The 14,761-nt window shown below is 39.7% G+C and overlaps 1 protein-coding gene across 2 annotated transcripts in view; it reads left to right on the forward strand.

The window, feature by feature from the left end:
• BMAL2 (basic helix-loop-helix ARNT like 2) overlaps nucleotides 1-14,761 on the forward strand; it is a 105,949-nt gene that overhangs the window by 22,373 nt on the left and 68,815 nt on the right. The window lies entirely within an intron of this gene.

Here is a 14,761-nt window from a genome sequence, read left to right on the forward strand (position 1 = left end):
CTTCCTTCAGAAGTCTTTACGATTATGTAAATATTTACAGATATTTTTTCTTATACCTTTATGATTGTATTTCCATACAGTTAATTCATTTGTTCATTGCAAGTTTATTTTTGATAAATAGGGGGAAATACAGATCTAATATTTTCTGAATAGTTAGGAATTAACTTAATACGAATTACTGGACCATCCATCATTACATCAAACATTGAGTGTGGGTGAGGTGACACAGGGACTGTGTCAACCTGGGAATAAAAACATGGTCCCTGCCCTCAAGGAGTTGTGTCTGGTGAGGCAGGCTGACTAGTAAAAAGATAATCTACAGTGAAATAGAATAAGCTTAACAATGGTATCAATTACAAAGTGCCCCCATATTACACAGAAGGGGACCCGGTTGGATAGCAGGTGTTGGGGCAGTGGGCAGAGAAGTCTTCTTATAGGAGTTAAGATCTGACCTAAATGTCTTGACAGATAACATTTATGTTACTCTGATTTGGGAACAGCATTCCAGACAAGGGACAAATAGGTCCAGGGAGGCAGATCTTGAGGGACTGCAGTATGACTGGGGAGCATCACTTCGGGTTCTGTGGCCTTGGCCTGGCTCATGAATGAGAGGGCACTAGAGGGTGAGGCCAGTAGAGAGACCGCGCTGTGCTCTGCATAACTTCCTGTTACATGGCATCTTCAATTCAGTGGGGAACCACTGCTAGAGTTTGAGCAATAGAGAGAAATACTTACATCTGTTTTGTGCAATAATCACACCACTCATAGTTTGCATATCAAATAGTCTCTCAGAGCACACAGCTTTTAATTCCAGCAGTCATGACAGTTCTGAATTATGTATATGATTTTTTATTAATGTCTCACATTACCTTCTTTGAAGGGGGTGGGAGAAATTTATTTTTTACTGATTAGGTAAGGATTTTCATGTGGAAATCTGAATTATCTGGCACTGTATTTCTTTTTTATTTTCTTTCTTACTTTCTTCCTTCCTTTCTTTCTTTTTTTTTTTTTTTTTTTTTTTTTTAAGTAGGCTCCATACCCAGTGCAGAGCCCAACAAGGAGCTTGAACTACAACCCTGTGATCAAGACCTGGTCACTTAACTGAGAGAGCCGCCCAGGTTCCCCTCTGATACTGTTTATTTCTGATTTAACACAGCTCTGCAGTCAACCAGACCATGAATTTGACTTGGCTTTAATTATATATCACATAATTCAATCCGACCATGCAGGAGGGTGGAGATGGGTGTACATATGTGTCCATTGGGTTCTCATACCTTGCCAGGAGCCCATTATACGCACCTCACATAAGTAAGTAGTGCATGGCCTGACATCCATCCAACAAAGCTTCACAGATTCTAAAAGGCTTCAACATATATCTCATTCTTTTTTTGTTGTTTTTGTTTTTTTAAAAGATTTATTTGTTTTAGAGGTGGGAGGGGCGGGGAGAGGGAAAGACTCTTAGGCAGACCTAGAGGGGAGGACGGAGGCTGATGTACCCTTGCTGGATATTTTATGAAGTCTATACAGTCCGGAAGTTCTTCCCTTAGCAGAGTCCTTAGAAAACAGTATAGGTTGTGACTCCCCATGGACAAGTAGGTGCCTTTGGCAGAGCAGGGCTGTTCCCAGGCACAAACAAGGGCCCTTCATGGACTGTGTTGCCACAGTTCCTAGAAAGCATTAAACCTGGCATCTCACTAATGCTTTAAATCAGTTATCCAGGGGCGCCTGGGTGGCTCAGTGGGTAAAGCCGCTGCCTTCGGCTCAGGTCATGATCTCAGGGTCCTGGGATCGAGTCCCGCATCGGGCTCTCTGCTTAGCAGGGAGCCTGCTTCCTTCTCTCTCTCTCTGCCTGCCTCTCAGTGTACTTGTAATTTCTCTCTGTCAAATAAATAAATAAAATCTTTAAAAAAAAAAAAAAATCAGTTATCCAGTGTGGCTTGTAGCTGTGTTCAAAGCCAGGTGGCTGCCGCTTTCTGAAATCTGTACACTTACCCCTCCCCCTCATCCACAGAGGGATCCACTCTAGGCAGGTGACTCCTGTGGAAACTCTCTTGAATTCCTTGCCAACAGATCTCTCTTTCACACACAGTTTAGGACTGGGGTCGGTCTGGAATCCTGTGCATTTGATTAGAAACTCCCTGTTCCTTCTCTTTAGGAAAACATTAAATGATCTGTGAAAGTGGCTGTGTGTTCTCCTATCTTTAGCAACGTAAAGTTCACAGTATCAGCAGGTCATGTTTGTTTTTGTTGTTGTTGTTGTTGTTTTTTCTAGAGAGAGAATCTTAAGCAGGCTCCATACCCAGTGCAGAGCTTGACATAGAGCTCTATTTTATGACCCTGAGATCATGACATGAGCTGAAACCAAGAGTTGGATGCTTAACCAGCTGAGCCACCCAGGCACCCCTGTTCTTTGGATTAAAAAAAACAATATATAAGGTGGGGCACCTGGGTGTCTCAGTCAGTTGGGCATGGGACTCTTGATTTCAGCTCAGGTTGTGATTTTAGGGTCCTGAGATGGAGCCCCCCGTCTGCTTCCTATCCCCCACACCCACTCACGTGCTTTCTCACTCTCTCTCTCTCTCTAAAATAAATATATCATTTTTTTAAAGATTTTATTTATTTATTTGACAGACAGAGATCACAGTAGGCAGAGAGGTAGGTAGAGAGAGAGGAGGAAGCAGGCTCCCTGCTGAGCAGAGAGCCTGACATGGGGCTCGATCCCAGGACCCTGGGATCATGACCTGAGCCGAAGGCAGAGGCTTTAACCTCTGAGCCACCCAGGTGCCCCAATAAATATATCTTAAAAAAATATATGTATAAGGCAGTCTGCATCCATGACTCTTTATTATCAGTATAAATTTATCCTTTCAAAGATAGTCCAGGCTTGTGAATGACACAGTATTTTTATTTTTTCTGAATTAAAAAAAATATGTGTTAATTGTAGAAAATTTGAAAATTTTTATTTTCAAATTTTAAATTAAAATATAAATCTTTTAACCATATTTTTAATTTTCTGTATTCTGATGCTTTGCGATATTAATCCTGCCTTTCCCAGGATTTAACCCAGTACTAGAGATAATAAGCAACTTGCCTGTGAGTGTACTTTTCAAATTTAAACCAACCAGTCCAGAGGCTGTTCCCCAAATACCTCTTTTTTTTTTTTTTTTTTTTTTTTGGCATCTCACACTCTAGGCTACTATCCAGCTATCCTCATTTTCCTGGGCCAGGTAAACAGACAACTAGACAGTCACTTTGTCCACAGCCTATTTTCTTTCACACACACACACACACACACACACACACTCTCTCTCTCTCTCTCTCTCACACACACACAAAATAAAGGCTCTTGTCCACGGATACCCGCTCTCTCTCTTCCGCCTGACTGACCCTTGTGCTTCCCCCACATGCTCCCTACTTTCCCTATGGTATAACATGCCCCATGGGAATTTAATAGTCTACCATTTTGTTGGCATCATTTCCTGATCTGTTAGCTTTACCCCAGATTTTTCCTATTAATATACTGTATTTTAAAACAAGGACAGAAAACATCAAGTTTAATATTCTGCATAGTGTTTACCATTTCATAAATAATTTGGAAACGTATCTAAAGGCTGCATAGCAGTTGCAGGGTTCCTTGGTGGCTCAGTTGGCTAAGTGTCTGACCCTTGGTTTTGGCTCAGGTCATGATCTCGGGGTCGTGAGAGGGAGCCCTGTGTTGGGCTCTATGTTCAGCAGGGAGCCTACTTGGGATTCTCTCCCTCTGCCTGTCCCTGTATTCACGCTCTTTCTCTCTCTCTACAATCTTTCTTTTAAAAAAACAAGAGCTCTATAATAGTCCATCCCATGATTACACTTAGTTTTTTAGTTCCCTTGTTTGTTGATACCTTTAGGTTGTTTTCAGGTTTATACAGTTGAAGTAGTTTAATAAATTTCTATGTCAAAAGTCTTTATGTATATCTTTAATAATTTAAACATAAACTCAAAGAAACAGAATTGCTGGGGCAAAGGATAGAAGTATCTTCATGTCCCTTGATAGAACTTTTCAAATTGCCTTTCAGAATGGTTCTACCAATTGTTATTCCCACAAAAAGTATATGAAACTGTGACAGTCTCCCTCTTCTCACCTCATCTTCTCCAAGGCTCCTTTGCCAGTATAACCACTTACCAGGATTGGTCAGTTTGATAGGGGGAAGAAGTATCCCTTTTTCCACTTCAGTAGTGCTCAGGTTATTTGTCATGTGGTCAGCCCGAATGTGAAGGAAATGATAATCAGGGAGTCGTGGAAGCTAATCACTGGCTTGTTTATTTCAGAACTAGGAGAGGAAGTTGGCATTATTTGAGCCTCCTTGCCATTTTCTGAGATTATTCCCCATGGTCACTTTCTTATTTTTCATGTAGGTTTTGTGTTCCTTTCATCCTCTTCTGTCCTCACTTTAATCATCTATCTCTAGAATGTTACCTTTGTATATTCTTAGACCTCTTCCTCTCCTGTCTCTTCCCTGCTGCACTCCCTTGGGCACACCTTCCGTAGACTCTTGAATCAGCTGGAAATTCTTTGCCTATGAATCCCCAAGTATGAACCTCTCCCTGCCGATTATACTGTCCTATTTTGATGACTCTCTCACTTATACAAACATTCCGAACACTGGTCTATTCTTTCAGCACCTTCTAGGGGTCTCTTGCTTTCCTGCCCAGCCTGTACTCTGGGATGGACCATTTCACTACAATACGGACATCACTTCTTTGTCCTTTGATCTTCTGTATACTTCCCTCGAAAGTGACTGACTGTGGGCAAACGAAACTTTTTTCTGCTTCAATTCTTTGTGTAATCAGTCTCAGCTATTGTGTAATCATGGACAAAATCACATGCCAGCAAAGCTCCACGTCCATGGAATCTAGGAGAGTATGGTTTCCCCTTTACCATTTGGAACTCAAAGGAAGAGAGTCTTAAAATAAAAATTAACAGACAGAATAAGGCTAAATTGGCTTTCTGTTTATGAAGTCTGAGATAGTTCTACTTTGTCCCAGGGTCTTCTACCTGGGTTTCTTTCTCATCATATCGGAACCTCCTTCCCCTAAGAGGCATCCTGGGGACTTTTACCTTTTAGATATCCTTCCTACTTTTGACACCAAGGCCAAGAGAATAAAATTTCCTCCCTATATAGGAGAGATTGAGGGACACCTGGGTGGCTCAGGCCATTAAGTGTCTGCCTTCAGCTCAGGTCATGATCCCAGGGTCCTGGGATTGAGTCTCGCATCTGGCCCCCTGCTCAGTGGGGAGTCTGCGTCTCTCTCTGTCTCCCTCTGTGTTCTCTCTCTCAAATAAATAAATAAAATCTAAAATCTTTCCAAAAAAAAAAGGATTGATCCTTCTGTGATGTTCTAACATTGTATCTGAAATGAGTGGTTGTGGATCCACATGTGAGATTCTAATCCCAAAGTAAAAGGGTTTTTTTCAGCTTTTATTGGGAATACTAGCTTTTGGTAGGGAGGGCAGTGCAGACGTACCCCTCCCTTGTGAGGACTGCCCAGGAAACAAAGGGGACTGAGATGCAGTACTCCACAAATTCATTAGCTCCCTGCTACCTGGAAATAAAGCTGTGTCTCCTCAGTGGAACATACAAGGGCCCTGCGTGAACTAGTGCGATGACTTTTCCAGTTTGATTTCCTAATGTTTCATACTGTGTCCAGCTGCATTGACATGCTTGCTAGTTCCCAGCAGTCCATATATGCCCTCCTTTTTCCTTCTCAGATGTATGCATGTCTTACAAATGTTAAGACCCCATACTTACAGTTTTGGAACAATACAGAAAAGTAGAAAGGAAGAAAGTCCTTTGATTGCCCATTCAGACAAAACACCTGAAAATATTTCCCTGCATCTCCTTCCAGGTTTTTTTCTCCCCTGCCTGTAGATTGTCTTTGTTTCTTATTTTTGCGTAGTCTCTGTCTTTCATCCTGCTTTTCAAAATAAACATTGCGTAAGCGTTTTCCATGTTCATAAAACTCAGACATACCATTTTTATTTTATGTTATTCTTTATCAACAATAGCAGTTTATTCCTCACAGTTCTGACAACTAGAAGTCTGAGGGTTCCTGCAGAGTCTGGAACTAGCTTTCTGGCCTCTGGATAAGGGCTCTGATTCCATTCACAGGGGCTTCACCCTCAGACCCATAATACCTCCCAAAGGCCCCAGCTCCAGATACCATCACCCTCAGACCCATAATACCTCCCAAAGGCCCCAGCTCCAGATACCATCTAATCTTGGGGATTAGATTTGAACATATGAATGGGGGGAAACACACACACACACACACACACACACACACATTCAATCCATATAGCAGCATCCATAGCCGCTAAGGAAAAAATTTTTGTCCTCTGGGGTGCCTGGGTGGCTCAGTCAGTTAAGTGTCTGCCTTCAGCTCAGGTCATGATCCCAGGGTCCTGGGATCGAACCCTGTATCAGGTTACTTGCTCCACAGGGAGTCTGCTTCTCCCTATGCCTGCTCCTCCCCTTGCTTGTCTCACTCATGTGTGTTCTCTCTGACAAATAAACAGACAAAATTAAAAAAATAAACAGTCCATTGGAGTAAACTGAGACTGGCAGTGTAGGGGCTCCTCACTGGCTGGATTGTGACTGTCTCTTACTGGCTAGATTGCTGCAGGAGGATACTCAAGTAGCATCAAGGTGCAAGGGTGCTGGGTCCCTCTCTTCCCCTTGGGTCTGCAACTGAAGAGTGATAGGACATCAGAGCAACCCTGCTGAACTTCCCGCTCCACTTGTGTGCTGTTTCCCACTAATTTTCCCAGGGGCAAATACCAAGTCATGCTTTTGCTTCAAGAGCAGCAATGGAATGGAGCTACAAGAAAATAAACACTTCCCTAGAAGATAACGTAGAATTGCTTCTTTGTCTTCCTTTATCCAAGCCACACCCATTCACCAAAGATGTTGTCCTTTCCAACAAACAGAAAGCCAGAGTTGAGAAGCCACCAATACAACCCTCTGAGCATGGTAAAAGACTTTTTTTTTTTTTTTTTTTTTTTTGACGTGCAAAAACCGGACGCCAGGTTATTAGTGGATACAAAATATCTCTATCAGAAGGCATTGTCTGGGTATCTATATGTCCTTCATGTCTCTGTAGGTAGACCCACATAAAAATCCTTTTAAATCAAAGCTCGAAATCTCCTCTGCCAAGGTCACTGAGGCTGAGATCATGGGAAAACCAGGTTTTCATGGGAGAAATTTTTCTGTAATAGTAAGGTACGTGTTAGAGTCTGAGATTGAATACTTTGCAAAAATAGTAGCAGTGTGAAGGGTCTGTCGGCACATTCTGTCTGAGTACAGATGGGAATTTAGAAAATGATAGACTCAGGCTCCTGTATCTTACTCTCTTCCTTTTACCCCTATTTTGCGTAAGATATTTTGCCGGCTTCAGAGATGAGTGTCACTACATAGGTGCTCTTCCTCTGGATTCAGTGGACTGTTTGCCTGGACAACTCAGGAAAGGTGGTCAGGGAGAGAGAGAGAGAGAGACTTTCCTGCATTTTCTAAGCAGAGTAAAAATTGAGAGGTAAATAAGTCTTGAGGGACTTTCATGAAATTTCAGTGAATCTAAGCCTCATCCTTATTTTGAATCTTCTAGGCAACCTGCATTTCTGCATGGTGAAAAATGATCTGGGGTCCGGTTTCTGGTCATATAGGTCAATTTAGTGTGTGTTTTGTTTCACAGGCAAGAAGGTAAAATTTACTTTGGAAAAGTCCAATCTTACCCATCAGACTTATATCAGGAGAGGCATTTTCTAGAACTTGACTCTGATACGTATTCATTGAGTCAACAACTGAACGTCATCATTGATGATGACATAGGATCTTACTCAATGTGTTTCTTCTGCCACCTGTTGATGATGTTCTCTTAGCCTGAAAAGATGCTGTTGTTTTTTCCCCCAAACAGAATTTGGTGCTGTTCTGTCTGTGGTCTTGTAGCCTAAACTCATACCTGTCTCTGGATCTAATCTGACCTACATGCGCACAAACATATTCAGGATTATAAGCTTCTTGACCGCAGCTTACATTAGGCTCTTAAAAAATACTGTGAAATAGGGGCGCCTGGGGGGCTCAGTGGGCTAAAGCCTCTGTCTTCGGCTCAGGTCATGGTTTCAAGGTCCTGGGATTGAGCCCTGCATCTGGCCCTCTGCTCAGCAGGGAGCCTGCTCTCCCCCAACCCCTGCCTGCCTCTCTGCCTACTTGTGATCTCTGTCAAATAAATAAATAAAAATCTTAAAAAAAAAAAAAAACCCACTGTGAAATAATGGAGTATTTTTAATCTCTCCTGAGCAAAAGCCTTTTCATGATTTGTGTATAGTACTATATGTAGATGGTCTTGTTCTTGTATAGTACCAATTAGTACTTTATCTATTATGTGACTAAGCATCTTATAGTAATATGTTAGTAATAAACAATTTTTGACTTTCTCTTGAAATGCGTTACCACAAACCAATACAATTACTGCTTGTTGTTCTAGAAAGCTACTTCAGACTGCCAAATCCTGTATCACACAGTACCTTTTTTCCAACACACAATCAAGTATATTTTTCCCTCTCTGGGGGAAAAAAACGGTAAAAATGAAGTAATGGAAGGAAGCAGAAGTAATCCTATTTGTGAAATAGGTATAGTGGGGACTCACGTATTCCTTATCGTGGGAACATTATCATTCCAGCATTCCAGGAGAGTGAATATGTTAGTTTGGATTTCGCATCTCTTACAGTTTCTCATTTGAATGTCTGGGGTAATGAAATGAAATGCAGTTCATCCTTTCAACAAACCCTGTTATTATGTGTCAGGCACTGGGCTAGGATTTGGGCATAAGAGATGATAGTGTTCTCAAATCTTTCCATATTGCAGCTTATAGCGGATCTAATAAACCTTTCTCTGCCTCTTCTGTTGAGTCTAAAAGCTGAACACCTTTTGGAATCCTGAAGAGCAGATTTCAGTGTAGCAATAAAAAGTCCCAGAGGCGGCAAAAAAAAAAAAAAAAAGAAAAAAAAAAAGAAAAAGAAAAGAAAAGTAAAGAAAAAAAGAAAAGTTGTGGGCATTTAGCACTGAGTAGGACACAGCGTCCCTTTTGTGGCATTCTTGACAAAATTTCATGACTTGAATTTAGTTATGAAGAAATATTAGACAAGCTCAAACTGGGTGACATTCTCTACAGCTGGCCAATATCCTTCAAAAACCTCAAGGACAAAAGAAGACTGAGGAAATGTTACAATTTAAAGGACGCGATTTAAAGTCTGTTATGTGAAGACACATAACAGACCTTAAATATTTCATGTGATCCTGGATTGGATCCTGGACCAGCAGAAGGACACTAGGGGGACAATTAACAACATTTGAATATTCCTGACCTTGAGGTTAAGTAAGACATTATCATTTGGGTAATCTGATTTAGGGCGTGGATTCTCAGAAATTAAGAAGCAAATGTTCACATTGCACAAATTGTTTTTAACACAAAGTTATTCATAGGTTAATTTATGCTTTATATAAATTTTAACATAGAGCACACTACTGCAATGAGAGTTGGTAGTGGGACAAAGTTTATAAGTTGTATGAAAAGTATATTTTTTCCATCTTGCCAATGCCTGTCTGTGAATGTGTGTGTGCTTATGTGTATGGGTATATGTATATTTTCTTTCAAGCACAATGTCAAATCCTAAATTTGAACCCTTTGTAACTATGAGCCTAAATCAAATGGCTGCTTATTCTCCCCTGCTTACAATTCCCAAGCAGCTGCTCATTTCCCACAATTTATTTTCATCTTTGAGCTACTGATACTAAATGGCAGACCTTTAAAATATTGTTACATTGATGACCGTCACCAGGGAGATGTATGTAGAATGGAGTGAGATGTAATGCTAATGTCATTTTACTTCTTTTTTTTTTAAGTAACAAGCATCTCATTTTATTCATTTTTTAAAGATTTATTTATGTGACAGCAGGAGAGAGAGCAAGCATATGAGTAGGAAAGCAGGGGGAGCAGCAGAGGGGAGAAGCAGAAGCAGGCTCCTCACTGAGCAGGGAACCTGATGTGGGACTCAATCCCAGGACCGTGGGATCGTGACCTGAGCCGGGCAGGTGCTTGACGAACTGAGTCACCCAGGTGCCCCAACTAACGTCATTTTATTTATTTGTTTGTTTGTTTAATTTGATTTATTCATTTGAGACAGAGAGCAGGGACACATGAGCAGAGAGAGACACAGAGGGAGAGGGAGAAACAGACTCCCCACTGGGTGGGGAGCCCAGTGTGGGTCTTGATCCCAGGACCTGGAGATCATGACCTGAGCTGATGCTTAACCATCTGAGCCACCCAGGTGCCCTGCCAATGTCATTTTAAATAAACCACAAAGCCTCCTTTTTAAAGACATGCATACTATCTTTGTTTAGTCTAAGTTCTGAATTATTTTACTGAGCTAAATAACGTATATTACCCAACTCTACATTAAAAAAATCTAACAATCCATTTAAAAAATGGGCACAGAACCTTTTAGGAGGTGGAGAAGGGTCCATAAAATATCCCCCAAACTGAAAAGGTACTTTGAGACTGGAAAATGAAGCCGGCTACTCTGTAAAGTTTACACTGAGCTTTATTCAGCATAACTGACTGACTTGGGATATTGGGCAGAGGGTGATCCTTGGCAGCTGCATAGCTATTCTCACGAAGTCCAGCCCTTAGTCCACAGATTTTATAGAGTGAGGGGACATGCAGAAGGGCACTGTAGTAGGATCATAGGGTTCACGTGTACCTCAAAGGGCTTGCATGCACTTAATTGACAGCAACCCTTTAATTAGATCTGGTGGCACCACCTGTGCATCAAGAAAGAAGACTATGTTATCTCTGACAGATTCATGAGAGGCCAGAACAAGCCTTTCCACCATCCCAGTCTTGGCATCCCTCTCTAAGGTATGTATATAAATCTCCAAGGGGACCAGAACACACTGCCTTAAAAGAGGTCATTGTGCAAACATGAACAAGATGGAGGGCCAAAGATGGAGTCAGTCTTGTTGACGCTGCCACAGGACTTGAATAGACATTTTCCCAAAGACCTCCAGATGGCCAACAGACATGTGAAAAGATGTTCAATATCACTAATCATCAGGAAAAGAAATGCAAATCAAAACCAAATAAGATACCACCTCACACCCGTCAGGAATGACTAAAATCAAAAGACAAGAAATAACAAGTGTTGGTGAGATTGTGGAGGAAAAGGAAGCCTCGTGCACCACTGTGGAAAAGAGTGTGGAGGTTCCTGAAAAAATTAAAGACAGAAATATCCCATGATACACTAATTCCTATACTGGGTACTTACCCAAAGAAAATGAAAACACTAGTTTGAAGAGATCTATGCACCCCTATGTTTATTGCAGCATTATTTATAATAGCTAAGATATAGAAACAACCTAAGGATCCATTGATAAATGAGTAGGTAAGGAAGACTTGGTGACTATATATATTCACCACACATACACAGCCATAAAAAAGGATGAGATCTTGCCATCTGCAACAATATGGACAGACCTAGAGTATTATGATAAGTGAAATAAGTCAAATTGAGGAATAGAAATATCATACAGTTTCACTCATATGGATCTAGAAAACAAAATAAGTGAATAAACAAGAAGCCAAACCAGATCTATAAATACAGAGAACAAACTGAAGGTTACCAGAGAGGAGGCAGGTCGATGAATGGGCAAAATAGGTAAAGAGGAGCGGGAGATACAGACTTCCAGTTATGGAACGAATAAGTTATAGGAATGAAAGGTGCAGCATAGGGAATCTAGTTTCAGGTGAACAACATAGTAATTCAACATCACTATACATTACTCTATGCTCAATGTAAGTATAGCTACTGTCTGTCACCATGCAGTGCTGTTATAATACCATGGTGACTAATGTAACATAAAACAATGGTGACTAATGTAACATTGCTTATCAACTATACAAAGATAAACTTTTTAAAAAGTAGGATAATAGTATTATAGAAATGTATTAGTAGTTATTTTTCTAGAAACAAATAACATTTATTATCTTCATCATTGAGAAGTGGCAACTTGATGAAGAAAGAAAATATCAAAATATTGAAGCATATACCTTCAAAATGACTTATATAAAAGCAGAATTAACTTTCAATTCCTAACACATGGTCTCATCTTCTAAATAAGTAATTGTGGAGGCTGAAAATAAATTGGGAAGTTAAAAATGAAATCTTCACTCTTTATGAGTCACCTTCTAACATAAAAATCTATTACATGAAGGCTGAATTGTTTCCAAAGAACAGATCTTTTCATCCAGACCTAATTAGTCCCACTAACCCATATTTTCCTTTTGTTTACAGAAAGCCTTTCCTTTTGTTTACAGAAAGCCTTTGAATACCCTTCTACTGACATAGGAAACTTAAACTTGATGGAACATAGCTAATTTAGGGGCAGTACTCCCCCTCTCATTAGGGAACATACAAATAAAGGCCCTTAGAGCTTTAGGTTTTGATTTTGTGAAAAGAACATTATTTGCAGTCTTAAGATGGTCCATTTCTTATTTTAAAGGTTAGGAAGTAAGACTGAAATGTGGAGATTATGCTTCCTAGAATGAGAGGCAAAAAAGAAACTTTATTTTTTTTGACCTTATGCAAGGGAAACCATGTGCTTGCTTGAGTATGTTGGAGGATTGGAGATGGGTGGGGGAGGTCTGGTATTATACATACCAGGTTGAAGTCTGGTTCAGTGTTGGTGAATTTTTTTCTATTGATTTGTCATTTATTGTAAGAAACTCCCCACTTTTTTCTGTGAAGACAGATGGCATTCTGCCATTCAAAGTCCATTGGATTAAAGTCTGGAAGCTGAAATCACAGTTAATTTCATGTGGTTTCTGGTGATCCTGAATTGTTCCCATTAAGAGAGTCCAAGCCAAGAAGTCTTCAAATACCAAAAATGAGAAACTTAATTCCCAAGTGGCCAAAAATCCTGGATAAAATTATTCTCCTCACTTCTATATTGTGAAATGTACTGTAACTTACAGAAGGCTGTAGAAATTCTATGTGTAGTTTAAAGAATTTTAGAAATCTGTAAACTCACACCAGGCTTAAGAAGTAGAACATGAATTCTTAGAAGTCCATGTGTGTCCTTCACTGATCGCATCCAGATACTCCTTTTCTTTTCCCAAAGAGAATTCTGAATTTTGTGTTAACTGTTCCTTTACTTTTCTGTACAGTGTGGCAACCTCTATGGATATTATTAAAAAATATTGATCAGTTTTACTTATTTTTCAACTTTATATAAATCTTTTTTTAAAAAATATGCTTTGGGTGCCTGGGCAGCTTGGTTGGTTAAGCCCTTGTGGTGTTGATTTCTGCTCAAGTCATGATCTCAGGGTCATGAGATGAAGCCCCATATTGGGCTGCTCTGGGTGTGGAGCCTGCTTGGGATTCTCTCCCTCCCCCTTCTTTCTCCCCCTTGCTCGTGTGCACATGTGGACTTTCCCTCTCAAAAAAACAATTTTTTAAAATTAAAAATGAAAACATGATGTATGTTTTTAGATGTGACATTTTTTGCCTAGAATTATTATTTTGAGATTCATCCATGTTGATATCAGTACTTAATTCATTGTAACTGCCATTAGTATTTCATTTAATAAACAATCCATCTATTGAAGGAAATTTAGCTTCCAGTTTTCTCAGGTTTTTATTTTTGTTTTTCAGTTACAAGCAGTGCTACCAATGCATTTTTTTGTACATGTCTCTTAATATGCATGGAGGTTTTCTATGTACCTAGGACTGGAATGCTGAATTAAATGTTATATGAATATCCCACTTTTTAGGTAATACAAAAGTGGCTTCGGTTATAGCAATTTATGTTCCCACCAGCAAAACAGAAAACTTCCCATTCTTTCACATCTTTGCTTACACTTGGAGTCCTGCAACTTTTCCATTGTAGCCATGGGATCGGGATTCCACTGTAGATTACTTTGGATCTTCTGGATTGCCAATGAATTCTGCTTTGAACAAGTTATTTGTGTATTTCTTAATTTTTGAAGATACAGGGATTTTCTATTATCTTTTTGTTACTGGTGTCAAGCATAATTACACTGAATCAGTAAATGTTTGATGTAGAATATCATTCTTTTGAAACTGTTAAGATGTGCTTTTTGTCCAGTATATTGTCAGTTTTTATAAATGCTCCATGGGTGCTGCAAAACAGACACTGGCTAAGAGTAGAGGTCTGTAGATGTCTATTTCACCAAGCTTGTCCATTGTGTGGATCAAATTTTCTACATCAGTGTTTCTGAATGCTTGATCTGTTAGGTACTGCTAGAGAGCTGTTAAAAATCTCCCACTCTTGTAGATTCATTGCATTCTCTTTATTAATACTTCTTATATGTTTTCAATCTATGTTGTAAGTTACAGATGATCTTTAACCTGTTATATTCATTTTAATATGAGAAATACAGTTACTCAGGGAGGCCTACTTTTGGAACATCTGTTATTTTTAGTTCAATGATTCTTATTTTTATATTTTATAAAGCATTTAATAAACCACACTTTATACAAGAAGGATTTTATCATATTTTGCGATTTAGGGTTAAAAATATTCACATCCCTTGATGTTATTCTGGGATGCCATCTAAATGAAATAACCAGTAAATGAAAAGCTTTATGTATTACAACACATATTTGTGATGGTTGAAAGAAACATAGATTGTCACAATAGAAGAA

This window comes from Mustela lutreola, chromosome 8 (assembly GCF_030435805.1).
Source record: "Mustela lutreola isolate mMusLut2 chromosome 8, mMusLut2.pri, whole genome shotgun sequence".
Classification (NCBI taxonomy): domain Eukaryota; kingdom Metazoa; phylum Chordata; class Mammalia; order Carnivora; family Mustelidae; genus Mustela; species Mustela lutreola.